The 25,151-nt window shown below is 45.8% G+C and overlaps 1 pseudogene across 1 annotated transcript in view; it reads left to right on the plus strand.

The window, feature by feature from the left end:
* LOC147612734 (uncharacterized) overlaps window positions 1-25,151 on the plus strand; it is a 120,058-nt pseudogene that overhangs the window by 9,569 nt on the left and 85,338 nt on the right. Inside the window, exons 2-6 of the transcript XR_015263491.1 lie at window positions 13,079-13,308; window positions 13,412-13,551; window positions 16,050-16,254; window positions 16,538-16,663; window positions 17,478-17,734. The product of XR_015263491.1 is annotated as an uncharacterized LOC147612734 (transcript). The remainder of the gene's footprint in view (window positions 1-13,078; window positions 13,309-13,411; window positions 13,552-16,049; window positions 16,255-16,537; window positions 16,664-17,477; window positions 17,735-25,151) is intronic.

Below are 25,151 nucleotides of genomic sequence, written 5' to 3' on the forward strand. Positions count from 1 at the left end.
ATTATGTACATAGAAAAAGGTTACATTTATGCTTCGCCATAGGCCTTCCCAAAAGGGCTACTGACTACTTATGACCAATCTCCAAAAGGGAGAAATATGAGATGATGCAAAAGATGCTACCTACTTCTATATATATGATGTCTGGATGTTGTTCGCCCGCCTGATGATGCTGTTGGCCTGTTTTGGACGTCCACGACTGAGGAAAATGTAACATTAAATGTGATGCTTCTCATGTGTGGGGTCTTCATGTTGCTGACTGTCCACATGATGCTACCGAGTAGGTCTAAATGCTGCCTAATGAGGGATATGATCAGGGATTAGACATGGCACTGCTTTGTGCACGTGACATCCCCTCTTGCTGATCTTGATGACGAGAATCGAACTTTTTTGGTCTTTGACTTTGGATGACTATCATCATCCCTTGGATTCCAACTTTGTCATACTTCTTCCTCGGCAACTTAAGTGAATCTCCTGTTTAGCCTCTAATTTCACTCCATGACGATGCATCTGTTCCAATGTTGTCCCCTTGCATGCATACCCTTGTCCATGAACACACTGACGTATGATTGATCACTGAGGTTGATCAAGGCACCTAACTTTAGGTTGCTGGGAAGCCACTGAGGTACTCCTTTGAGGACCTAACTTCCATGGGCTAAATGTTGAGGATCCACCTAATGCATGCCTGACCTTCATGACGCTTCTTAACTGTTTGCGTTTATCTTGCTTGGACCTATACAACCCTTATGACAATGCCATTGTGGTGCAAGTATGACGCCCCTAAATGGAGGTTGGTCCTATGCACATGTCTTGCACATGACATCCCCCTCTGCTAAACTTGATGACGGGATTCCAACTTCTGTTCTTGGATGACTGTCATCATCCCTTTGTCTTTTCTTGGATTCCCAAACCTGTCATCCTTCCTTTCCTGGCAATCTTTTCATTGGTTATATCTGCACTTCAGATGAAACGGGTGGTACGCAAGGTTGGTCATACTGTTAGGAGTCATCTCCTGTCTGTATATTTACACCAGGGCCTCTGTTGTGGGTGTGCCCGCCCGATTTAGGTGTTTTCTCATTTTTCCCCACTCTCCATATTTTTCCCTATTTTTTTCCTATTTTTCCTTAGGTGTGGGAGGCTGTCTTGCTATTGGCTCATCCAGGCTGTCCCTTGTAGCTGGCCGACTTGACCTGTGTGTTGGCCGACTGAGTAGCTGGCCGACGGGAGGACTGAGCAGGTTGTGGACATTTATGGTCCTGTCGGCTGTCTTTCTACGGGCCGACTGGATGATAGGGGCCATATAAAATGTCCCCTTGGCCACCCACACATTGTATTCAGGATTTCGGGTTTTCTTGTGTATATAGCATAGTTACACGCTTCTCTCTCTCCCTCTCTATTGCTGTGTTTTTCTGCAGTGCACTTGCTCTTGTGTTTTCAGATCTTGTCTTCATCTCCGCTGCATATTCTGACATGGTATCAGAGCTCTAGGCTCTTGGAAGATCTTGGGAGCTGTGTGAGCAAGAGGGGGACTGTTTTGTCGCTGATTGGAGGACTGTTTTGGGCCGTACGGGAAGAGGATAAGCAAGCGGAAGGCGGGCTGATTTGCTGGACAGCCACTTGCAGGTTTAGTTCCTCATTTTTTCCCACCTACGCTCCCTTTTCACTTACACCCGCAATGGGAGATTTACTTGAGATGGCTGAGAAGCACGTGAAGATCCCGACACTCCCCACGTTCCTAGTGGACCGTCAGTTGGACAGGAACAACTACGGCATATGGAACATAATGATGGAATCTGTTTTGGAGTCTTACGACCTTGCTGATTTCATTGTTGTTGGGGTTTCACGGACGGAGTTAGAGGAAGGGGAGTTACCCTCGATTCGGAAGGAACGTGAGGCACATGCATAGTTATGGGATCGTGTCAATGCTAGAGTCCGTTCTTTCATTTTCCTCAATTGCACACCACAGGTAATCAGTCATATCAAGCATATGACGTTGGCCAGAGGTATATGGCAGCATTTGGCTTCTCTCTATAATAGGGTATCGCCCATGAAGAGGATCTCCTTGGAAGTTTAGATGCGGGTGATGAATCCTGCAAAGTCGTCGACGATGCGGGAGCACATTAACAAGCTGCAGGCTCTTCAGCAAGAAGTTCCCTAGGCTGGGAAAGAGATATCATCGGAGGATATGGCCATAACGTTGCTGTCACATTTTCCCTCTCAGTACTGAGCATTTTACTCTTCGTGGATTACCAGTGGCAGGCTCAGCACCATCACATGGGAGGAGCTTGTGCCCATGGTCTTGGACCAGGAGAAAAGATTCATGAATCCTCCACAGGGCGGAGGTTCGGAGGCCTTAACTGGCCAACGGTCGAAAGGCCGTAACAACAAGGGCAAAGGGAAGGCTTCACCGGAGAAGTCTTCTAAGAAGAAGTCTGACTCAGACCGCGAGAAACTGAAGGCAGAGAGGACGTGTAATGATTGTGGCGAGAAAGGCCACTATCGAAGGCAGTGTCCCAAGCGGAGCACCGAGAAGGGTGCAGAATCCTCAGCAGCAATCGTGAAGACTCCAGCTTTTGTGCACCTGGAGGTGATGGACACCGATGTTTCATTTTCTTCGTGCAAGGAGGAGGTTGGACGACTCTTCGCTATGGATACTCGGGAGTGGATTCTAGATAGTGGTGCTTCCAGGCACATGACTCCTTCCCGTTCGGCTTTACAGGATCTCTGCAGGTATTCTGGTCACATCCTTATTGGGGATACATCCACTATCCCAGTTGACAGTGAGGGCATGTTGGAGATAGTTCCCGATGGCAGAGGGGGGAAGCATTCCTCCCAAGTGTTGTATGTTCCATCAGTTGGTTTTCATCTGTTGTCAGTGCATCAGGTTTGCAAGACTGGCATACGGGTGGAGTTTGATGAGCATTTCGTTGCTCTCCGGGACAAGGCAACAGGCTAGGTAGTTTGGGAAGGCGGAGTGGAGAATGGAGTTTACAAACTTTTAGCACTCTCTCTCCCAGGTCCTTAGTTTTGTGATGAGTGGCAGTCTGGTAATAGCCACCTAAGTGTGGATACGCTGCAGGTGCAGGCTTTCGCGGACCAGATGGTAGATGGCTTGCCAGTTGATGGCATCAGTTTGGCAGGAACTTTCCAGTACAGATGTTGGTAGTTCTTGTGTTCGTCAGTCAGAGGAAACTTTACAGGTAACCTATGCTCTGATGTCTCGTAGTTTTCGGGACAAAGAAACTCCTGTAGATGAGGAAGTTCTTTCCACGGGGACCTATTGGAAGGCCAGGCAAGTGACAGTTGATTACTTGCAGAAGGAGGTGGATGTTGCACATTCTCCAGGCTTTGTGGTTCCGGATTCAGAGGGGGTGGTTTACAGGTTTTTGAAGGCCTTGAGTGGTCTTCAGCAGGTTTCCAGGACTTGGCATCCCACTGTAACAGTTGTTGATCCTTGTGAGCAGTATGATACCTCTCTGTACCGGAAGCTGGTTGGTTCTTTGATCTGGTTGCTGAACACCAGATTGGACTTGAGCTTTTCTGTGGGGTTGTTGAGCTCATTCATGCAGATGCCGTTGAAGTCTCATTGGGACGCATGATTGCGGATCTTGCGGTATCTGCTGCAAGGTACGAAGGATCTTGGACTCTTTTACACAGGAGGGGGATTGATGGATGGAGTCAGACTCCACGGTTGGAGTGACTCAGATTGGGGAGGAGATACAGACACGAGGAGATCCACATCAGGCTACAGTTTTTCCCTCGGCTCAGGAGTGATTTCATGGAGCAATAAGACGCAACCAACTATTGCCTTGTCATCGACAAAGGCAGAGTACCGGGCTGCTTGTGGTGTTGCTTGCGAGGTTGTGTGGCTGCGGAGGTTTCTTGGCGAGATTGGGTTTCCACAGAAGGAGCCCACAATCATCTAGTGCGATAACCAGAGCTGCATAGCTATTGCTCGGAACCCGGTCTTCCATGCCTAGACCAAGCACATAGAGATACAATATCACTTTGTTCGTGAGAAGATCTTGGCTGGTGACATCTTGCTTCTTTATTGTTCGACGGAGGACAATGCGGCGGACCTCTTCACGAAGTCTCTACCTCCGGCTATGCTTCAGCGGCACTCCAGCTCACTGGGGTTGGTTCCACATCCAGGAGCTGAGAGGGGGTGTTAGCAGTCATCTCCTGTCTGTATATTTACACCAGGGCCTATGTTGTGGGTGTGCCTGCCTGATTTAGGTGTTCTCTCATTTTTCCCCACTCTTGTCCTGTGGCTATTGGCTCATCCAGGTTGTCCCTTGTAGCTGGCCGACTTGACCTGTGTGCTGGCCGACTGGAGGATTGAGCAGGTCGTGGACATTTATGGTCTTGTCTCGGCTGTCTTTCTACTGGCCGACTGGATGATAGGGGCCATATAAAATGGCCCCTTGGCCCCCCACACATTGTATTCAGGATTTCGGGTTTTCTTGTGTATATAGCAGAGTTATACGCTTCTCTCTGTCCCTCTCTATTGCTGTGTTTTTCTGCAGTGCACTTGCTCTTGTGTTTTCAGATCTTGTCTTCATCTCCGCTGCATATTTTGACACATACATGTATGGTATATGTCCGGGCTATTCAGCCAGATGACTTGGAGGATTTGGCGGTGATATACATCACATTTTGGACAAGCATGGACACTTGTTTAGTGCTGATTTGTTCGAGGAGTTACCTCTGTTATGGCTCAAAGACCACCACATTGATCTCATTCTTGGTGCAGAGCCCCCGTCTCGTACCCCAGACTAGATGAGTCATCTCGAGATGACAAAGCTCAAGCAATAGTTGGAGTAAATGTCAACAAGATCCACTATATCGGTGTCCTCCACCTCCTGGGTCCGGAAGAAACTGGTGATTGTTGGCTGGCGAGGGAGGGAGACGGCTGTGTATTCAGTATATTCATATGGTACAAAAAGGTGTATAGATTATGTGGCCCCAAAAATCATTCGAGGTTTTTGGAAGGCCTTGGTCTATGGATAATGGGTTGGGGACAAAGTTATAGTTAAGTATCGCCTTTCATTCCGAGACAGGCGGCTAGACAGAGAGCATGAACAAGACTATGATCACGATGCTGCGGTGTTATTCTCAAGAGCATCAAACTCTTTGGGAGTTCTTGCCATTGGTTGAGCATGCCATCAATGATACAGTGTAGGCATCGACCAAGAAGACTCCCTTTGAGGTGGTATATGGTCGTTTGGTTATTAACCCGATGACCCGAGCTTTTGAAACTTCAAAGGGAACTTTGGTACAGACTAGGTGGTTCAGGATTTGGAGTAGCTATTGTGACAAGTTCGAGAAGAAATACGGAAGGTCTAGACAAAGCAAGTCCGTGAGGTTGACGAACATGGTTGGGATAGTACTTTCAAAGAAGGAGATAGGGTTTATTTGAAGATCATGAAGGCTCAACAGTTTGGGGAAGTTGCCTCCAAGCTAGCTCCGAAGAAGAAAGACCCATTCAAGATTATCAAGAAGCTCAGTGATGTATTCTTCAAGTTGGAGTTACTGAGCCATTGGAGGATACATATGGTGTTTCATTCGAGCAACCTTGTAGTGTATCATGGGCCAGAGATGAGCACTCCGCCGGATGAGGATGAACCAGGACAAGCACGGTTCTCGTCGAAAGCAGCTCCAGTGTCTTCTCAAGTTCAAGGGCTACCCAATCCAGCAGGCAATTTGGTTGATGAGGATCAGTTCATGGACAAGTCTCGCCTGTTGTTGAGAGCTTATCAAGAGGCCATGCAACTGAGGATAGCTGCGATTCAAGTAGGGGAGAATGTGACACACCTACGAGTATGCAGGGCACAACCGGACATCAAATAGCAGCCAACAGGTAGAGTCGGACATCGCAGGTGACATGTGGCACTACCGCTTGGCATTGATGATGTGGCAGTCAGGTACAGGTGGCCGATTTCACAAAACGTTTCTTTGTCGGCGAAGTGCTAGTCAGGAGTGTATAGTAGGTCATAGGGCTGTGATTTGACGTCTTCATTCTCAGCCACATCTTGTACTTGAATTTCAGTTGTATTACTTCTTTCTTGTACATAATACAGAGCAGTAGTTTAGGACTCTTGTGTGTGTTGCATTTATGATTCTGCCGCACTCTTATTTCTACCTCTTGAACACCTTAGCACATAGGCACAAGTGTTCCACATATATAGCCATAGAGGCTAGCTACCTCAAAGACCTACATTGAATGCACACTTATCCACCCATTTTAAGAGTGAGTTCACACACACATACACAAACACTAATGAATAGGGCCAGTTCACACACACGAGCTCCGAATCCCAACAAAGGCCAAGTGCTACATTTGTAGCAATTGGAAGGAGAAAGGTAGGTCAATGTTTCTCTTGGGGGTTGTAGGAGATTCACCATTTCACTTGTTTGTGCAATTACCTCTTAGCAAGGTGTTGGGGTAAAGGCATAATGCCCACCCTTATAGTGTGTACAAGCCCATAAGTTATAGTACATAGTACACTTAGTACTTTTAATGTACTAAGTGCACTATGTGTACTAGTGCAATATACATGTGTGATAGGGGAGTCACACACTCATGCTTTTTGATGAGTTGACTTATCCCCACAACTCTCTCTCTCTCTCTCTCCCTTGCTTCTCTGTGTATGTCTCCCATGAATGAACTCTAAACCCTAATTGCTGTTTTCTCCCCATCAACTGGTATCAGAGCTTTGGCTACAGGAGATCCCTGTGGTAGAGAGTGGTAAGGTTTTCTACATCGAAGAGCTACTGTGGATGGACTTGTGAGCACCTTCGAGCTTGCTGTCGTGTTGGGCGCTGCAAGACAGTGAAAGTCGACTGTAGAAGAGCTGCAGCGCTGGAAGTCGCCTGTGTGCAGTTTTTGCCACGAGTTGCAACAAGGCGTTGGCCCTACGTGGCAGGACTTTAGCGCACAGCTGGAGGAGTTTAGCGGCGCTCAGCCTTGAGGCTTACGTGGATTTTTCACGCGCAGCCGTGAGGAGTAGTCGCAGCGTCAACAGCCGTGAGAAGAGTCTGTGAGCGCTGTTGTGGTGCGTGTACCAGCGTGCCGTAAGCCAAGGCCAGTAGGTCCCGTCGGCCACTGTACAAAGGTCAGCGTGCCGTAAGCCAAGGCCAGGAGGAGCCCGTCGACGTGTATGCTTGTCGACTACTCGGGTGCCTTCGTCACCTAGCGCCGCCCGCCTGACGTATTCGCCATCGCCTAGTCGTGTAGCGTTACACACTTCACGAGGAATTGCTGCTGCTTTCGACGCCAGGGACGTTGGGAAGTGTGGAAACGAAGAAAGCCCCATTCCATAGCCAGCCCACGTGGCTGCCCAAACTGCACAACCAGCACAACTGGCTGCCCACAGCCAGGTGGGGCTGCCCAGCTGCTCCAGAAGCTGCCCAGCACCGAAGTTGCCGCCACCACCGCCTCCATCTCAGCCTGCAAGTCAAGAAACTCAGAAAAATCAGAAATTTCAGAGGTATTTTGCTTCAATTTTTTTTGGGACTTGCAATTGAGCAGGTACAATTATCAATTGAGCAGGTACAGGTGCCCAATTGCTCAATTTTTGAGCAAAATTGGCAAAATTGGGTGACATTGGTCACAATCAGGATAAATTTGCAGGAAATTGGTCAAATCAGGATCAATTTGCAGGAAATTGGATGTCGAAATTTGGGGCTTTTGATGTAATTGTGCAATTAAGCACTCATACATGCTGTATGATGTGAAAAATCGCACATTTGGGCAAAATTGCAGCAAATTGCAGTGCAAATCAAGGGGCTTTTGTGCCGATTTGGTTGATTTGCATGCAGGCAATCGCATTTGATGCTGTGGATAATGTGTTGATGCCTTACAAGCACTCAATGTGCCTGAAATCAAGGGGCTTTCATGTATTGGATGTATATGTGGCCAGGGGGAAGCATCGTGAACACCCTGGATGCCTTCATGTGCGCCAATGTACCATGCATGATCAGAAATTGATCTCAAATCAAGGGGCTTTTGAAGTTTGTATGCTTGTTGAGCTTGGCAAAGCAGCAGGCAAGACATTTATGCCTTGAATCCTCAAAAATCAGCTCGCAGTCAAGGGGCTTTTGCCCAATTTCTGTTCGGGACTGTTTTATGCAGTGTACAGGACTGTAAAAGTCTGATTTTCACTCATTTGGACAGCCAGGAGAGCATTTATTGCTATTGTACCTGCTGGTACAGATTTGGCACAGCTTTGTGCATGTTTTGGCATGGCTGTACACTGTTTTGAGTGATCAAAAGGTTCAAATTCAGCTGCTGAACTTGCCGGTACAGGTTTGGTACATCATTGGTGAGCACTTAGTACTGCTGTACAGTACTTTGGAAGGGCAAAAGAGCACATTTGAGGTGCTGTCCAAAATCTGCAGCAACCAGATTTTGGTGTTTTCATCACAAAAAGTGGGAGAAAAGTTGCATTTGTGCTTCCGCAGTGGGAGATAAAGCTTGGGAGAACATTTGTGAGCACTTTGTGTGCTTTGGGTGCAGTGTTTGCACATCTTGGGTGCAGTGTTTGCACATTTGCAGGGAGTCGGGCATTAAAGGTTGCATATCGCTATGGCAACCACAGGTGAGAGCTCTTCATTGCTTCACATCAAGAAGCTTGAAGGCTCGCATAATTATGATATTTGGCAAACCCAGTGCTACAATGTGTTGCTCCAGAAAAAGCAGCACAAGCCTATCAAAGAAAGGGGTGTAATGCCCGCTTCTCTTACTGCTGAAGAGTGGGAAGATATGGATGAGCTGGCAAGATCTACTATCATGTTGTCTGTGTCAGACTCATTACTTTTCAGCATTCGTGAAGAGAAGACAGCTTGGGGAATGTGGCAGAGATTGCAGGACTTGTATGCCCAACAAAGTGCCCCAAGCAAAGTGTATTGGTTGAAGAAACTCATAGGCCTTCAGATGAAGGAAGGGGCTTCTATGACAGCCCATCTAAATGAGTTTAATGGTATTGTCAGCCAGGTCATTAATCAAAAGTTGGCAATGGACGATGAGTTCAAAGCCACCTTTTTGTTATGCACTTTGCCAGAGAGTTGGGACACATTCAGGACAGCCACTAGCAATTCGAATGCTATGCTGTCATATGCAGATGTTGAGGGTGCTCTTCTTCAAGAAGAGATGAACAGAAAGAACAACTCTGTTGGAAAGTCCAATGCAATGAATGCACGTGGGAGATCCCAGCAAAGGGGGAAAAGCCAAGAAAGGGGAAGGAGCAAGTCTCGCTCCAAAAAGGATTTGGAATGCCATTATTGTGGCAAGAAGGGACACATCAAAAAGCAATGCTACAAATGGAAAAATGATCAAAAGGAAAAGGGAAAAGGCAAAGACAAAGAGAAGGATGAAGCCAAAGATGTAAAGCCAAAGGGCAAAAGTGGAGTCAAGATCGAAGAAATCAATGTGTCACATGCAGGTGGCAGTGAGGATGAGGTCCTCTTTACGTCTTCACTTGATGCCCATTCACTTCTTACAGGTGGTCATGGTATGCACTCATGGATCATTGATTCAGGTGCCTCCTTTCATGTCACAGGTTGCAGAGACTTGTTTGTCAGGTACACTGCTGGCAATGAAGGAGTGGTTTATTTGGGTGATAACCATGCATGCAAAATTCTTGGCAGAGGTGATGTGAGGCTTGTATTTTCAGATGGCTCACAGCTTATGCTCCATGATGTCAGGCATGTGCCTGAGATCAAGAAGAATCTGCTTTCCTACTGGACAGCTTGATGATGCTGATTATGTTACCACATTTGGTAGTGGAGTGGAAAATTAGTAAGGGCTCACTGGTTGTTGCCAGAGGCTCTAAGGTGGACACTCTTTACTTTATGCATGCAGGTGTTTGTCACCATGCTAATGTAAATGCAACCGAGCTGCCGGAAATTTCTATGTGGCATAGCCGGTTGGGACACATGAGTGTCAAGGGAATGGAGCAATTGTCTCGTTTGGGTTACTTGCCTTCTCTAAAGTTTTCAAGTTTTCAGTTTTGTGAGCATTGTATATATGGTAGGCAACTACAGTGCCCCACAAGAAAGCTCTTGGACAGAAAGATGCTCAGTTAGAGCTTGTGCATACAGATGTATGTGAGATGCCTCAGCTTTCTTTGGGAGGGGCAAAATATTTTGTGTCATTTATTGATGATGCCACACGCAGGTGTGGGTTTATCCTCTTCGTTTGAAGAGTGATACATTCTCAATGTTTCAGAAGTTTGTTGCTCTTGTTGAGAATCAAACTGGCAAAACACTGAAGGCTTTGCGTTCCGACAATGGTGGAGAGTACATGTCCAAACAGTTTCAGGACTTTTGTGATGCTAAAGGCATCAAGAGGGAGCTCTCTACTCCTTATGATCCTCCACAAAACGGGACAGCAGAGAGGATGAACAGGACCATACAGGAGAAGGTCCGTTCTATGTTGTCACATGCTGCATTACCTCATGGTTTTTGGGCTGAAGCTGTTATGACAGCCGTTCACCTTATAAATAGGTCACCTAACACGAGGCTTGGTGGGAAAGTGCCAGAGGAAGTATGGACAGGGAAGCCTCCGTCATCAGCACTTGAGAGTGTTTGGTTGCGTTGCGTACGTGCACATACGCAGGGAAATGCGCACCAAACTTGATCCTAAGTCTCACAAATGCATATTCCTAGGATATGGTGACAGAGGTGAAATGGGGTATAGACTTTGGGATCCCATAAATAGAAAGATTATACGCAGCAATGATGTCATTTTTGATGAAACATGCATGTATAAGGAGCCTGCAAGGCAACAGGAGCCTGGCAGAGTTCATCTTTGATGATGATGGACATCATGGACAACAACAAAGGGCTGTAAATCAGCCATTACAGCAGGAAAACCAGCCCTTAAATGGTGCTGAAAATGGTCCAAATGGACAGCCAGAGATGGCAGAAGATATCCCTATGGATATTACCACAGTTAGAGGAGATACGGGCATGATATTTCAGCCTTATGGCATGGAACAGGAGCCACCAATGGGTGATTTGCAGGCTGACAGCAACCTGCAAATGATGGTCATTGGGTACGGGAGGTCCACAAGACCCTCCAGAGCCCCTGACAGGTTTGTTCCAGGGGTTGACTACTTGATGCTTACTGACTGTGGGGAGCCCTCATGTTATAAGGAGGCTTTACAGAGGGCAGACAAGGCTCTATGGGAGCGTGCCATGAAGTCAGAGATGGATTCTCTGCATAAAAATGGACTTGGAAGTTGGTGCCTTTGCCTGCAGGCAAGAAGGTTTTGCCATGCAAGTGGGTTTACAGGCTCAAAGTTGCACCAGATGCAAAGCCAAGATACAAAGCCAGGTTAGTGGCTAAGGGCTTTAAGCAGGAATATGGTGTGGACTTTGAGGAAATCTTCTCTCCAGTGGTCAAAATGACCACACTTTAGAGCTGTGTTGGCTTTGGTTGCGCATGATGATCTGGACTTGATTCAGATGGATGTGAAGACTGCTTTTCTTCACGGTGATCTCCATGAGGAGATATATATGGCAGCAGCCAGAGGGTTATGCAGTAAGTGGAAAGGAGAAGCTTGTATGCAAGCTGAAAAGAGTCTTTATGGGCTCAAACAGGCACCAAGAGAATGGTATCATAAATTTGATACATTCATGAAATCACAGAAATTCAGGAGAAGTGACATAGATCACTGCTTGTACACCAAAAAAGCTTTGGATGGCAGTCTATTGATTCTCATTTTGTATGTTGATGAATATGTTGATTGCCGGGAAATCTCGTAAAGAGATGGATGCCTTGAAGCAGAGGCTGCATCAAACCTTTGATATGAAGGATTTGGGTGATGCAAATCACATCTTGGGTATGCGGATACTTCGGACAGAAATCAGCATGTGTTGTATTTGTCTCAGAAGGAATACATTGGCAAAGTCTTGCAGAGGTTCAATATGGACGGGGGAAGAAGACTAGTACTCCTTGCCTCCATATGTAAACTCAGTGCTATGGACAGCCCACAGTCAGATAGGGACAGGGCTGATATGGCCAAGATTCCGTATGCTTCAGCATGTGGCAGTCTCATGTATGCCATGGTTGCTACTAGGCCGGACATTGCATTTGCAGTGGGAGTGGTTTCTAGATACATGGCCAACCTGGCAAGAAGCATTGGGAAGCAGTGAAAGGTGTCATGAGATACCTGAAGGGCACACAGGATTTGTGCATTTGCTTTGGCAAACAGGATGCATTAGTGCATGGTTACACGGATTCGGATTATGCCGGTCATCCAGATAACCGGAAGTCTACTACCGGTTATGTCTTTACATTCACAGGAGGTGCTGTGTCATGGATATCCAGGATGAGAAGTGCATTGCCTTATCTACTACAGAGGCCGAGTATATTGCAGCCACAGAGGCTTGCAAGGAGGCATTATGGCTATCTCGGTTAGGTGGTTGATTTGGTTATACAGGGGATATTCCATTGTTGCATTGTGACAGTCAGAGTGCCATCCAGTTGGCAAAGAACCCTGTCTTTCATGCAAAGACGAAGCATGTGGATGTGAAGTATCACTTCATCAGAGAGGTGATAGAGAACAAGCAAATCAGCTGTTAAGATTCACACGGATGACAACCCGGCTGATCTGTTGACAAAGAGTTTGCCTCCGGAGCGGTTTGCTCATTGCAGACACTTGATGGGCATTGGATGAGGCCAGTTTCAGCCTTGATATGGCCTTGTATATTATCATGTACATGCTGATTTTTCTTTTCCTTTACTTAAGGGCACTTTGCCTTTAAGTGGGAGGTTGTTGGGGTAAAGGCATAATGCCCACCCTTATAGTGTGTACAAGCCCATAAGTTATAGGTACATAGTACACTTAGTACTTTTAATGTACTAAGTGCACTATGTGTACTAGTGCAATATACATGTGTGATAGGGGAGTCACACACTCATGCTTTTTGATGAAGTTGACTTATCCCCACAACTCTCTCTCTCTCTCTCCCTTGCTTCTCTGTGTATGTAGGTATAGTGGGTCTTTGGAAGAGGGCTTCTTTTTGATCCATTGTCACCTCTTATTTTCTTTGGTTTGTGTGTTTGTTATTGTAGCTTCAGCAGTACCCTGCCTTGGTGGAGAGGCTGAGTGCGATGATGTGTGTTTCGGATGACATTGAGGAAGCAGAGGACCTGTGTGGTGAGAAAAGTACAGTGAAGATATTATTGTGAAAGCAAAGCAGCAGGCAAAGGAAGATGGACAAGATGTCTATTGGTTAGAGCTGGACGAAACTGGTCTTGATGATGATGAATTGAGGTCGTTGAAGCTTTCAACCGATTTTCCTGTAAGTGTTATGAGTGACTGGTTAATCTTTGAAATAACTATCTGATATATAATTATATAGCCTTCAAGAGTTACAAAGTTAACCCCCCTTGTTTACACTGCAGAATTTGGTGGGTCTTAGCTTATGGGGAAACAAGCTTAGTTCCAGGATGCGGTGCTAGAAGCAGTTGCTGGGTTGAAGTGATTTGAAAGCTTTTTGGATCAATGCAAATCCTATTGCTGTCAAGGGTAATTTGGCTCACAAGTTGAGCAGTTCTGTCATATCTGTTTGGGTTTGGGATTGTTTGAAGTACTTCATAAAAGCTGTTGATATAGGCTCACTTTTTCTTTGAAAAGTTCAAAGGTTTTCTTTATGTGAGTCTTCCTAAGTCATGCCCCATATCCTTTAAGCATATGGATATGGTATGGGCAAATTCGTGCAATGCACCTTACTTGGGGAGTGTGCTCCCATGTTTTGTGCCTTTTGGAGATGTGGGTGCTGAGAAAGGTGAAGTGGCCAAGGATCACCTTCGGTCTCTTTTCATAGAGATGCTGTGATTGTGTTAAAGGCATCCAATTAGTGATGTAGAATCTGCCTCTAGATACTTTGGCCATGCGCACCATGCGCAAGTCAATTTTTTGCTTGTGACACATAGGAACACATGGCAGGGACCAAGGAGACAATAATTGAAGTGAAACATTTGCTTGAGGCCTTATGAAGGTTAGCTAGAAATGCTTCATTAACATCATGGTCTACAACAATTGATCTTTTCTTTTTGTCAATCAACAAATCTGCTGGTCAGTTTGTCTTGTGAAGCCTGCACTTCAGCCATCCACCCACCATCACAATTGACAGGAGCACAGTTGCAATGAAACGTGTATCATTCAGGTAGCAAACACGTATGAAACGTGTCAATGTTTTCATACGTATGAAACACGAATTTTCAAGCATAACAATTTTGGGTGCCCTAAAAGTACAAATCGTAAGGGGCCTTAGCAAAGTCTTCTGCGAGTGGCTGAGGCTGATGATATTGAGCCTGAAGACGAGGATATGGAACTGGCTGAGGGTCAAGGGCTGAGGGTCAAGATGATGATGAGTCTTGACTCTTGAGTCTTGTCTCGACCTCTTGTAGGAATCAGGATTTAGGATCTCATTTATAGTTTGAACTTTCGTTATTAACATTTATCTTGATGACTCCAGAGTCCAGGGATTTCATTTTCATGATTCATATGTATTCTTGTTTGAGTCCTTAATAATCTATGGCATATGCTTCTGTTCAGTGCTATAATCATTGTTGTTTATGCAAAATTATGGTTTTGTATGTTGAATGTTCATTTATGCTTTTATTGTTGTTGGTATAGAATCATGATCAATCTCTGTTTGTTATATATGACATGTCACATGAGTCATATCCTATGGGTATATACATAGTTATTTTCCAGTCTGTATGAAACCCGTTTCATACTTTTTAGGAAACCCGTATGAAACCTATGAAACCCGTTTCATACCTCCCATATGAAACCTGCCTTGCAACTATGGACGGGAGACAGTTTGTTGGTGGACAACAATTTTGGCAGCCCGGGATAGTAAGCCTTGGCCAACAGGTAGCATTGTCAGTAGACTGACAGATGGAGCTCAGAAGGGCTGACTGACAGCAGAGTGGTGATTCCCTTCTTCATTCAATCCTCGAAATTTGAGTAATAATTTTTGCATGCTTGTTTTTCTGTCTATGCAGAATGTTGTGCTGGTGGTAGCTTTGTTAAACCCACCAGCGGCCTTGAACCATCGACTAATTGAGGTCAGTGGCCTGGGATGGGACAAGAGTACAAATGTGCCTAGGCTAATACTTTTTTGTATTAGTAAATAGAGCATAAAGAGAAGATAAGAAAGCTAAGGTCAAGTGGGTTAATAGAGTATTAGCCTTTGTGTGGGGCTGCCCTTAAGTTATCAACTTACTTTGTAGCCCAGCAGCCTGCTGTCACCTAATAGCTCACCGATAAACGTCTCTCTTGGGGTGCTATTGAGAAATAGATCAAAGCTGTGGGTGAGGCACTTTCCTTTTTTTTTCCTGGTAGAGATCCTCCCAATCAGTCAATGATGCTGTGCCTCTCCAAGCTTAACCCACTTGGAGCAAGGAGAGGCCAGAGCTAGCACGGAGGCAAAGAATGAAGGACCGCGTGTCCTTTGGCTGAGCTGAGCGGGATTTGAACTCAAGACCCCCTACTCAAGAGTTCGAATACTCACCAACTCGCCTACGAAGCCAGACCTGTGGGTGAGGCTCTTATAGGCACTGAGGCTTGTGGTCCACTTAGCTGTGGCCTAGGTGGTCAGTTAAAGTACTTGTTTGGCCAGGAAACTAGCCAAGAGTCTTTTGGTCAGCTTTGCTTCGCTGTTTTAGATGGCTTACTCATGGGCGCCTTTCTTGCCCCCCTTGAACATGTTTGTGTTGCTTCTACTCTCCTCGTTGCTGTGAACTTACAATACAACCAATGTACTCCCAACAATCTTCTCAGAAGCACTGCTCTGGTACAGTTATGTCACATGCATCAGGATTAGAAATGCATGCATGTGACACCAGAAGTGCATGGGACTACATGTACAAGTTATGTCGTTTCATGGACAATTGAGCGCTTGGGGGTATGTTCCAAATGTGCACCCAATGTATATTGTTTGGAGATAATGTGTCAGTATTGAAGTCATACACATCATCGTTGAAGGTTTTTTTTTGCTTATTGAAAACATAGTATGGTTTTTTTTGACAGGGGACAGGTATTTGAAACCGCCCTTCTTTCATCTTTGCCACAATTAGAAATATATAACAGCAAGCTCACGCAGAACTATAATAAGTGGGCTGTAGGATTTTGTGCTGGGATTCCTTCAGCCAAAACGCCTAGTGTTGGCGATGGGTTAAAGAATGTCAAAATAATGGACCTTTCTGACAGGAACATCCACAGTCTTCACCGCAAGGTTGGCCACTTAAATTGTACTTAGTGCTTGGGCTTTTCTTTGATTGTGTGGGAAGACAGCATATCTACTACTGTCAGTCTGTAGAGGCTCGGAGTCCCTAGGCAATGAGGAGGGTTCAAACCTCACTGGGCTCATGATTGAATGGGGCTGGGGAATGGCTCGCATTTGGGTGTGTGGATTCAGTTTTTTAAATATCTCTAAAAACAGGACAGCACATCTACCGTTCTCATTTGCCTTTCATGTTCTAATCATCTTCTTTCTACTTATGTATGTAATTTTTCAGGTCTTCAACCCTATGGAAATGCCTTTACTGAGCTCTCTAAATTTGAGAGAAAACCCTTTGGATTGTGATATGAAGTCAAACCTACTTGAAGTATTAAGGAGTTTTCCGAACTTGCAGTCACTTGAGGTATATTTGTCCTTGCAAAATTTGCAACTTTTTTGATACTCGGATTCAATATTTTACACTGGGGGATATTTTATCAGTTGTTTTGTTACTGGGGTATTTTGTTTATGTTTATGTTCTCTTGTAAGATTGTATTAAAAAGTATTCAATCCTTTGCCTATACATTTAAAAGGAGAAAGGTGGTTGTGTGCAAGAAACAGATGAAAAAGGGACAAAAAACAAGCTCAAATTTTTTGCAAGGAAGCTGCTTAGACATTCTTGAGTTGTAATATTAGGGTGATAAAAGATGGAAGAAAATATTGAGTTGGTGAAAAGCTACGGTGAAAAGATAATGCAAATTATGAAACTGCAGGGGAAAAGCAGGATTTCTGCTGTATGCAAGGTTTGAGAAACTGTGTAGACTATAAAGTCAACCAGCATAGCATTATTTGAATAATTTGTGGGAGTCAGAAGGGGATAATTAGACCAGACTGACCAGCAGATTAGCGGCTCTTTTGGGATCTCTAGAAGATTTGTTATTCTTAAAAAATCTCTACACCACATTTGCTATTCTAAAAAATCTCCGTAGGAGTAGGATGATTGAAAGTTCATTGATTTTGAGAAAGACAATGGATTGTTTTGTGTGAATTGCTGGCTGATTGACAGAAGATTGTGTCAAGTAATTAGAGAGGAACGGTTGCTGTAAGACAGTAAAAGTTAAAGCCTGTGTGAGTCGCAGGTTTTTGGTTTTAATTTTTCTGTGATTTCTGATCAGCTAGTTTTATAAAACACAACTTGACCTAGATCCTATATTTAGCAATTTCGGTTTTGCATGCAGATAACTATTCCAGGACCTCTTGGGAGAAGCGGAATGGAAATTTTAGAAAGCTTGCCCAATATCTTTGAACTGAATGGTGTTAAAGCTGCCAAGTTTCTGGAGAAAGGAGAAAGTGTTGTAGTAGGTAACCTTGAGCAACGCTTGCCTGAGTGGTCTAGTAAAGAGCCTGTAGAGGAACGCATACTTCGAGCAATGTGGTCTTACTTGTTGATGTATCGGCTTTGTGACGAGGAGAAGCTTGATGAAACTCCAATCTGGTATTAATCTTTACCCTTTTTTCTACTTTCAAGGGGAAATGAATTAAATTGGATGTTAATCTGGTATGTAGAGTATGGTAAGGTATAAAGCCAGCTGAACCCATATGTGGAAGAAGCAGCCCAGTGGTGTTTCTAATTCCCAGGTTTGAGATCATAATCTAAGGAGAGAAGGTGAAAACGGAGCCATAGTTATGAACTCTTCCTTGCTCTTTTCTTCTTCTTTGTAGAAGACGATAAAGCTTTGTTTCTTAAAAGCTAAAATGTGAAGAATCTAGGGAGAAGTTAGCAAATTCAGGCTTGAGGAGGGCCTGACAAGATAGTGAAATGCTTTCTGATTTCATGAACATATCTTGGTGTCAAGTAACAATCATAAGGGAAGAGAGTGTGAGGCTTCACTCTTAGTGCTAGGTGGTGTTAAAGTGTTATAGCCAGCAAATCTTTGCCAACATTGATAAAGGATGTGGTCTAAGCTTCACAAACTAGTCGATTTGGTGTGTAAAGGAGGCATTTTTTGATTTGGTAGAGAGTTCACATTGCGCCGGGGGGGGGGGGGGGGGGGGGGGGGTGGTTTACAGTGTCCCAGCTGTGCTGGTCTTTGCCCGTCCACGTCCCTTATCCCACCCACCCTTGCTCAGGCCCCCAAGGCAGCAACTAGGGGGAAATAGCCAGAATGAACATACAGGAGCTCGAGGTGTACATCAAGACAGTGGAGGACAACACCAAGAAGGCGCTGGGCGAACAGAAGAAGATGCTGGACAGGGTCCTGAACCAACATGAAAAACAGTTGGAAGGCCTCCACAAGGAGATACAGGGCAAGAATAACAAGATTGAAGAATTGGCAGCAAAGGTGAACCACCAGGAGCAGGAGATTTGGATGTTGAAAGAGACCCAGATGCAACAACAGGAAATGCCATAGGCTGCCCCAGTGATAGGGCAACTCCGAGCAGAAATGAAGCCCTGAAGGCTACAGTCAAGGACCATACAGTGGAGGAAGGGGAACTTAATATTCAGGAGGGTCTAAGGACAGACTTGGAGCAGTTGAAGGCTGTGAGTGTTAAGTTGCGGGAAGAATTGCTGACCACCAAGAAAGACTGGGTGGAGGTGGTGAAGAAGCACAAACCCCCACAGAGCATCATACATGAGACTCTCGAGGAGGAGGAACATAGGAAGGATAAGGCCCTCCATGTGGTAGTGAGGGGCTTCCCCCAAGGCGGATGCCATGATGCTTTGCCAGATGATAAGAGTGGACGGGTTTGCCCCCCCTTTGTAGATACATGGAGGGAAGGCAAGGATATGACACTAGAGCGGCCCCTCATCATCAGATTCCATGATGCCACCAGTAGACAGGCTTTCTTAGATAGATGGGCTGCCCTCAAGGGCACACAGGTGTACACGGGAGATGATCTCTCTCCTAGTGCACGTGGCACAACGGCGTGAGGTGATGGTGACAGTTCATGAGGCCCGTAGAGTGGGCAAGTGAGCGACGTCCCAAATAGGGACGTGGGGTCTATGAGATCAAATACCTAAGGTTAACAGCATGGAACTGCAATGGCACCCTGTGGTCGAATCTAGGAGGTTTGAGCGAGATTCTCACGGGTAGGGATGTCATTTTCTATATAGAGACTCTTCCAAGCCATGAGAGGGGCTTACCATACATAGCTGGGTATGAGTGGGAGTCAGCTTTCCGAGGCGAGACCCGCACATCAGGAGTACGTGGCTCCAGAGGGGTAGCTGTCCTTTTTAGATCCCATCTCTGACAGATTTTCAGCATCGTCCAGAAGGACAAGGATGCACGATATCTTTGGATGTGGCTACAACTTAGCGGTGATAGAGTTGTCCACATTGCTGTGTGTTATTTTGCACCGCGCCACTCCCCTTACGCCGCACAACATGGCGAGTCACCGTACTTACCATTATATGGGGATATTATGGAGTTCTCATAGCTGGGGGAAGTCCTCTTGCGTGGGGACTTCAACGTTAGGATTGGGAGTAAACAGGTCCCACTACTCGATCTGGACGATCCTATCAGACTACACTACAGGAGCCGGACATCATTGACACGGGGCTGAAGAGATTATCACAGGACCGTGAGGAATTCACTGTGTATGGGAGATATTTCTTAGAGCTGGGAGCTACACATGGTCTTGTTATCTAAAACGGGATGTCCCAATGGCCCTCCTCCGACACCCTCACCTCCTTTCCTCACCTAGCACCGTGGACTACCTTATGGGATCTCTGGCTTTGGCACACCTTCTTACCGACTTCTCCATCCTGCCACCCCCCTTTGAAGCTGACCATGCCTACCTCTCTTTCACTCTTGCACACCAACCGTCCCTCCACCACCACCCCCCATCTCACATTACACCCAGGTCCATTTTGATCACGAGCTTGACCTTGTTTACTCCAAACACATCTACCACCAACTCCAGGATGTGGAACCTACTGTCCCCCTACCCACCCTCACATCACAACTCACCACCATACTCCACACATCCGCCACCACTTCTTTCATCTGCACGCGGCGGTCTACTGCCAAGCCATCTTGTGGTTCCAAGCCCTAGAACTGTTGGTATGATGACGAATGCCGAGCCACACACTCCTGTCTTAAGCGTGAGGTACAGATTGTGCAAATCACGAAGCGCCAAGCGCAATGGATTTCTCAACGGCTCACCCAACGCAAGAAACGGGAGTTCTATGCTCAGATAGAGGATGAGTTATATCGACTTTTCTTAGGGCCGAACTGCGAAGAGGCTTGGAAGAAACTCCGAGAACATTGTCCCCCCACATCTATCACTTGCCCGGACACATGGCACTCCTATGCACGCTCCCTTATCATATCCCCCATCAGCCACCTCTCCTCCCACCACCAGATCCCTACCCCACCACCTCCACCTTCTTCACAAAGGGCATGGTCCTCAAGGCCATTCGTAGACTACGTAATGGGCGAGCCTAGGATCACGAGGGACTCACTGCCGAAGACATCTCACATGTCGATGATACCCTAGCACCCCTACTAGCCGACATGTTCAGTAGAGCGCTTTGTGAAGGATTTCCACCCTCTTGGTCCACTAACACCATCACCCCCATCCTCAAAGCTGGAGATCCACTTGATCCTAATAATTACGGGACGATCATGATTGGCCACACTATGGATCGGGGCTAGAGGTGGAGCTCAGTTCATTTGCAGAGAGATAGGGATGCAGAGCCTTAGGACAGGCAGGCTTTCGGAGGAGCTACTCTACCCTTGACCACATCTTCACCCTCCGTGCCATCATCGAGGAGGGCAGAGCACGACATAAGAGGATTTACTACTGCTGCCTTGTGGATTTCCGCAAAGCTTTTGATACTGTACCCCGAGCCCGCCTCCTACAATGTCTACAAGAGATAGGAGTCCCATTTGATATGGTTCGGAGCATCATCGCCCTCTATGAGTCCACCACCGGACGAGTGAGATCCCCAAGGGTACATCACATTAGATTTCCAGCACTATTGGGGTGAAACCACCCACTCTTTTTGGCCTCTACATTGATGAGATCTTGAGCTTCATTGACAGATTAGGCGGGGCTGGTCCCACACTGGTAGGCATATTGATCCCCATACTACTTTATGCAGATGACATTGTCGTCCTCTCAGATTCAGTCGAGGGGCTTCAGAGACGGTTGGATGCCTTACAAGACTTCTGCACTCAGCATGACCTCTCTGTTAACCTTGGTAAAACCAAGGTAATGGTCTTCAATACTTTCCGCCTCTTCACATCCATATTGAGCTTCACATACAGAGGGGATCTTGTGGAGATTGTCTCATCCTATGTCTACCTTGGTGTCACTTTCAGTGGCCCACCCTTCACCATACTTCCCCTAGCACATGCCAGAGTGACACGGGGATATGCAGCCTTGAGCTTACTCGAGTGGCAGTGCTTCCAGGCACATTCCGAGGAGCCCAAGATGAAGGGTTGGCTTTTTGACACCCTCGTCACACCAACCTTTGATGTATGGAGTAGCCTTTTGGGGGCCAAATTTATCTGATGAGGATTGGCAACGAGTTGAGAGGCCCCAGGTCATGATGTTCTCCCATATGATCCGCAACAAACCATCAGTCCCACACCAGATTATCCAAGCAGAGTTTGCTGCAGCCCTGATGGTAGTGGATGCACTCTTCCAAACAGTCACATACCTCCTCGCATCAGTCACATGGATCTCCATAGGTACCCGAGGCTTGCCTTGGAGTCCTTGAGACAACTAACACAATACTAGCGCGTGCTTGATCAACATCATTAGATAGTAGCTCAAGAGTGCCCAAAAGCTCTTGGTAAAACTGAACACACAAATCAATGATGCTATGAGGCTCTAAAATCATCTCTCCCAATGAATTTTCAAGTCTCACAATATTCTCTCTAGCATTAGAGGGATGCAATTGTGCATAAATTTATAATTATTATCCTTAAGGGCCTCCAATTGGGCAGATAACTTAGTCCTCGTATAACTTGTCTCCTGGCATTCAACAACTCTATGAGAGAGCCAAGTAACAACAGTATCCACTCTATCATTCCCCGGTGATATAGCCGCATGAGATTGCAAGGCCCCAAGTAAAGATTGCAGCAGTGCCAGCTCATGCCTCCTTTTCGAGGTCTGATGAATACCATACTGATGAGCAAGGCTTTGAACATTGGACAAAAAGCAATCCCAGGCTGACATTCCCTACTGTATGAAACATAGCTGAAAATTATCAATCAATTGCAGCATGTGTCCATAAAAGACCTCATGATCAAGAAAGCTGTGATTGAAGCGCAAAGGCAACCACCCAAGCAAAGTTTTATAAACATCCACAGGTTGATGCATTATGTCCAAGACCACTGGGAAATGATCTGAAAGAACATGCTGCCTCTCCACAGCCATTTTCAATATCTCAGGCAAAAATAAACCATCGTGCATAACATACATTCTATCCAGCCTACTCCAAGTACCATGATACTGGTGAGATTGAAAAGTAAAGCCATAATCATAAGGATGTAGTCAAGACAAATGTCCTGTTTAAGGACTAGAGACATAAAAGAGTCCCAAACCCGCCTTTTTGGATTATCCATTATAGAGTGAGGCAAATTAGCTTGATTAGCAGAAGAGCAGATATTTAAATACTCCATGAGAAAACCTGGTTTTCCTAACCTCAAACATTGTTGTAGATCTCGCCAAAGAGAACAACGAGCCCTTATTGTATGGGGAGCATACACACCAACCAACCAAAGAAGTTGTTCTTCACGAGTGATCTCCACAACCATAAATCTACCATGTATATCTTGATGCACAACAGAAGGCTGAAAACGATCATGGACAATCATCATCACCCTTGATTGGGTAGGAGGGTGTCCATCGAAGAAAACATGAAAACCTCTATGTATAAAGCCACCACCCGCCTGACTATGTTGTTTGTGCTCAACCGCACAAAGAACATGTCACTGAAAAAGGGACCCGGAGCAATAATAGACCAACACTTTAGGTACCAAACACAGAGCATGAAGACACAACAGAAGAACAATATATAATATAAATACACCACACTGAGCTAGAATGGCTGGCCCCCCGTAGGAACTTCTTTATTGAGAGAGAAGCTTTTACAATAAACCAAGGTGCGGATGCATACAGCACGGGATTTTCCACAAAGCATTAGCACAAATCTCTTGCCTAGATCTCAATCTAGAGCCAAGATATAAACATAGCTCCAAAAAGCCATCTGATAAACTATCTCAAAACAGTCCCATGATTAGCCCATAAATTGTCCATAAAACAGCCCGGTACGGAGCCCAAAACAGCCCCGAGTTCCATGCCAAATCAGCCCCAAAACAGAGCCATAAATCAGCCCTAGAGGAGCTCTCAAATCAGCCCCAAAAACAGTCCATAAACCAGCCCTAGAAGAGCTCTCAAAACTGTCCCAGATTCCTCCAAAAATAGTCCCAGAAAGGATTCAATCAGCCCTGTCAGGCTCTAGGAGAAAGCGACCAGCCATGTGGTTGTCTTGGAGGAAGTTGACCAACTCTGTGGGAGGTTTGGAAGAAAGTCTACCAGCCCAGTAGAGGGTATGGAGCCAGTCGGCCAGCCTTGTAGGAGGTAGGGAGCAAGTCGGCCAGCAGAGGAGAGAGAGAAGGCTCCAAAGTGATGCACATAGTCAAAACAGCCCCAAATCCCTGCTTTTTTAAAGTCAAGTTGCTCTGTATTTGAAGTGCTTTCCCTTTTTACCCAAATAGGTGAACTTGGCCAAAAATATCAACTTTATGCTTTCCTTGGCTTGTACTCCAAGTTTTAGCCCAAAAATATCAACTTTATGCTTTCATTGGCTTGTACTTCAAGTTTTAGCCCAAAAATATCAACTTTGTGCTTTCCCCAAGCTTGTTGGCCAAGTTTCAAGTAGGCTTCTCCTCTTGTCCACCTATAGATGCCCAAAATAATAATATGTCCAGTCCGTCTTAAATAATATGTGAACACACCGACTTATAAACATTATAAATCACTTTGATGAATAAAATCCCATGCTGCTCATGTTTTGTCGCCATCTTTCAGGCCAAATCCATGTCAGTGAATGCTTCAGCTTTCTTCTGTGGAAAATCCCCGTTCACACCTTGGTTCCGCTCAGTGTGTGAAACATTGGTCAAGATTGGTCTAAATGGTGACAGAATATCCCATTGGTTAGATAACAATGTTTGCCACAAGACATACTGCTTCTTACGGGAGGAAATCCCCCGCACTTTCCAATGAACCAGCTTCATAAAGACAAGAAACAAAGTCAATGAAAGCGAGGCCGCGGCCTGCCCTGCCTTTCATTAGCAACCAACACTGCACATACATCATCCCATGTAGTCACCCAAAACTGCAAAAGCATTTTGCAAAACCCCAGAAGAGGGTTGACCAGATGCAGAGGGCTGATTCCATTGTTTACCTCTTTCACTCGTATACCTTCTATCCCAAGGGTTGACAACACGGCCTTGTCTCTCAAAAGCCAGAGGAGAAGAAGGGTCATTAGCCATGGTAGATCGAGGGTGCAAATTATATTGCATAGGAAGAGATCCACGTCCTTGGACAGAAGGTTGATGGTCTCGAGAATGAGCACCACCCTGACGTGAAGTAGCCCCCCCTTGGCCGGATGTCTGACCCGTCTTTTTGCCTTTACAACTAACCACATCTTTCCAAGGAGCCTCCTCTTGAACTACTTGTTTTCCTCTTTCCTCAACTTGGTGTACATCAACATGTTGTACATCAGAAGTATTGTACGTGCCCTCCACAACCATGTAAGAAGCCTCCTTGCCCACTTGAGACTCCACGTCAACAGGCACCCCCTAAGCATTGTCATTGAGCTTGCACTCAGCCATGAAATACCCCAATTGACCACATTGAAAACAATGTCCAACAAAAGCTCCCCAACGGAGCTT

This window comes from Cibotium barometz, chromosome 45, assembly GCF_041138505.1.
Source record: "Cibotium barometz isolate CiBa-2024 chromosome 45, ASM4113850v1, whole genome shotgun sequence".
NCBI lineage: Eukaryota > Viridiplantae > Streptophyta > Polypodiopsida > Cyatheales > Cibotiaceae > Cibotium > Cibotium barometz.